General features: G+C 40.0%; 1 non-coding gene across 1 annotated transcript; it reads right to left on the bottom strand.

Annotated features, from left to right (window-relative positions):
• Window positions 1–3,489: 3,489 nt before the first annotated feature.
• LOC117719414 (small nucleolar RNA SNORA48) lies at window positions 3,490–3,632 on the bottom strand. Its single transcript, XR_004608150.1, has one exon. It is a non-coding gene; the product is annotated as a small nucleolar RNA SNORA48 (small nucleolar RNA).
• Window positions 3,633–4,018: the final 386 nt, after the last annotated feature.

Raw genomic sequence — 4,018 nt, forward strand, 5'->3', positions numbered from 1 at the left:
TAGAGATGTGTTTAAGAAAAACTAGTATCTTGGGCTAGGGAGATGAATCAGGTATTGAAGAAATTAACTATAAAAACTGGGAGACCTGACTTTAGTCATTGCAATTTCTATAAGGAGAAAGAGAAAACCAAGGTCATGTAGAAGTACTCTGGCTTCTGTACATGCGCTGTGGCACATACATTTAAACACTATAATAAGAAAAGAAAATATTTAAAACCTCATCTCTTCTTTAGCTAGTCTTTTTAAGCAAAACACAACAAATTTTATGCAAATCTAGCTGTTTTTTAAAATCTAATTATACTTTATTTCATTATGTTCTGTTATCTGTTAGAGGTCTGCTTTTTTCTAATGAGAAACAGAAAGGGGGTAGATCAGGATAGGACAGAGAGGTGCAGAAACCAGAAGGGGAAGGAGGAGGAAAAACTGTTATCATGATGTACTGAATGAGAAGGAATCTATTTTCAATAAAATGGGAAAAATATATTCTGAATGTTCAACTAAGTAGTAGCAACTGAAGCAGGAAAAGTGAATAAAAATAAATTAATTAATAAAAATATGTGCTTGAAATACCTGTATTATTTACAATCCATGTGGTGTTTGTATCAAACATGGTTAAACACATAAAAATAAAAAGTATGTATTAAGTTATAAGGAACTTGAAAAAAGTAATATAAACATATTTAATTTTTGCAAATATCTTACAATAACATTTCAGCATAATCATCCTGTGAAGCAGTTAAAGCACATTTGTTTTTAAAAGTGATATTAATTATCAATATTAATATTGAGATTACTTTTCTTAAAGTTAATTTATTATCCTTATATTTATGACTTTCTTTTGATGGTTGATATTTCTTTCTTTTTCTTTTTGCTCTTATTTTACTTTTCTCTTTTTTTCCTACACAAAAGTGTGACAGTTTCTGAACCACAAAGAATGAACACACAAGAAGTCCTTGTCAGTAACTAAGTTCAATGACACAGCTGAGAATCCAATTTCCTGTTGAGGTTTAGAAGCCAAGAGCATGATCAGCTTATATTTAACGTTTCAACTCTGAGTGGCTGTTTTTTGAGTGACTTGGCCTGAAAGCAGAAACTTCTTATCAGATATCCCAATCCAACAAACACTTAGAAAATAATAATAGTAGAAGCCGTTCTCTCAAACTTAGCACCTGAGTTGACTGTTTTCCAAATACTCTGTTTTTTTTTTTTTTTTACTTACAAAGATTTTTAAAAATTTGTTAGTGATTCTTTGTGAGTCTCGTGTCATGCACCCCAGTACTATTCACCTCCCCCAGTGCCTCAATTTCATCCTTCAGCCTTGCAGTCTCCCCCCAAATAAAACACACATGCACACACCATAAAAAAACAACTCATCATGGAAGGTGTAGTGTCACAGTGTGTCCCACAGTATATCCCTTTGTCAACACATTTTCACTTGTAAATATTTACTGCAGTGAGTCACTGGTTTGGTTGAAGATCTCTGGCTTTTGTGACACTATCAGTAATGTACTATCATCAAGACTCTTCCCAGTTATTTCATTGTTACACTGTGTTACAGAGATCCTGTAGCTTTGGAGAGCAGCAATGACCCTTTCACAAATCCCAACTGCTCAAAGATGATATACATGTTGAGGTGGGCCATCTCAGAGCCTTGAATTTGTAGTTGGGTGGTCATTGAGTTGGTCTGCCTATCAGCTAACCTGCACCCACATCACAGAGCAAACACTCCTGCAATGCTCTAGATATGCTACCCAATGTGGCTATTGGCAAGAGGTAGGGTCAACTCTCCATCTCTCATGCCCTCAGGGTGGCTTACTCACACCCATACCTCCAGAATCAGCTCCACTGTGCTTGCCAGTCAAGGAACAGGGCCCAGTCTTCAAAGTTCTGCAGCCTGTGAGGGACTAGGCAAGCCCTTCTGCTTTTACACCCTCAGGGTTGGCTCACTTGTGCCTTTTTTTGCCGGTTCAGCTTCACTATGTTGCCCTGGTGATATGCAGGCATGCTCTCCTGAGTGATAATGCCACTGAGGCAGGGCTAGCTCTCCAGTTCTCATGCTCTCAGAGATAGCTCTCCCCTACCACAGGATACTAGGAGGGAGAGGGGAGGGCATCACCGCCATACTCACACCACCTCACTGCAGAAGTTTGATAGAAGTAGCTCTCTTGAATTCTCACCCTAGAACCAACTTACATGTGACACCTGCATCAAGGTCAGTTCTACTCTGCTGTCTAGGGGAGCTGAAATGTAAATCTTCCAAGTGCTGCATTCAATAAGGGAAAGGGCCAGCTCATGTAATCTCATGAATCCAGGGCTAGCTCTGTCAACTAAAACAGGCATCCATACTCACACTACAAAATGGCAGAGAACTGGGAGGGCCAACTCTCCCTTACTCTCCTCTACAAACATTATCAACACCTGTTTGAACAGAGCCAACATTATTTTGCTGCCTAGGAGAGTTGCAGGAATTCCTCTCTCCTGGGTTCTGATGCAAGTAAGGGACAATAGGGCCAGCTCTGCTGACTGTGTAAGATAATACAGGGTGGAGAGGTAGAGAATCAACCTTATATCAATGCTATCCACAGCAAATGAGTGTCAGAAACAGCTTTCCCAAGTATTCACTCTGGTGACTGGTTCACCTGAGCCGCTTGATCTCCTATGCTGCCCAGGCAAATGATAAGACCTCCTTTCTCAAGGGATGCAGCTGAAAATGGGCAGGTACAGCTTTCTAGCTCATGACCCTGTAGGTAGATTTCCCTTCTTCTGGACATGGCAAGGGATCTTTCCTCAGGGCTGCATCACAGCAGATAAGTGTTCAGTCAGTTCTATCACACTCATGCCCTTCTGGCTGGCTCAGCCATACTCCTGCCATCAGGGATATTTGTACTTTGCTGCCTTGGCAAGGCTCAGGACACACTCTTTTGAGTGCTGCCAGTGTTAAGAAATAGCACCAATGTTCCAGAGAACCACATCCAGTGAGGGACAGGTCCAGTTCTGCAAAGACCTTGGATATCCAGGTGGTCCTGGCTATTGTCCAGAACAAGAACATATTATGTTCTCTTGTAATATGAGTCACAGACATTGACACTGACTCCTGCTGCTGTATTGCTAGGGACTCAGACATGGCAGCCAGAGGCAGCTCCAGCTGTGACCTCACCATGGCCTTAGGTGGCAGGGCTGGCAACTCATAACAGGCTACTCCTCTCCATCCTCTAGTGTCCTGTTCCAGTTTTTCTTCATAATGCTCAAGCTGTTCTACTTCTCTTTATCTCACATCTGAGCAACAAATTCTTACATATAGTGGTGGCTACAGCTGTAGGCAGACTGTTGTTGAAAGGTCCCTGGGTGACATCCTCCATCCATGTTGTGTGACATGTCAGCAAAGCAATTGTCTATGACTTTTCTGTGCAGTGCACTAGAGGACCTGCCACAGGTTTCTTTCTTCCTCCTTCCATGATGTACTGTCTAGATTTGATTTGATTTGATTTTTAATGTGTCCTAGGCATAAAAAGGCATTGGCTACCAAGCCAGGCATCTAGCTGGGAAGAACAAAGAACTTCCATATGCTCTGCCCCTGACTGATATAAGAACAACACCCCCAACAAAGTATCTCTTTGCCAACTGCTAGTGCATCAAATATTTTATCCTTGAGTCCACTTTTTATTTGTTTGTTTGTTTGTTTTTGGTTTTGTTTTATGTTTGTTAATTTAATCATGATAAAAGGCCAATTGTCCAGGATTGCATTTGATTCATGAAGCTAACTCCATAGACTAAGCACTAAAAAAGGTATTTTACTTAGTAGTTACTGTAAGTTATTTGGATTTCAAAAGGATGTATTGGTGTGTCACTGTAGATATTGTAACTAGTTCATAAAATTGGAGTAGGTTATTATGTATAAACCATCAGAGATTTTATGTGGTCAAATAAACTTATTTTCTTACTGTCCCTTGAATTGCTATGGATGACTTTCATTAAAAAACATATAATGATAATCTTCCTGGGAAAGTCTTTTAATGAA

Source organism: Arvicanthis niloticus, chromosome 13, assembly GCF_011762505.2.
Source record: "Arvicanthis niloticus isolate mArvNil1 chromosome 13, mArvNil1.pat.X, whole genome shotgun sequence".
Lineage (NCBI taxonomy): Eukaryota > Metazoa > Chordata > Mammalia > Rodentia > Muridae > Arvicanthis > Arvicanthis niloticus.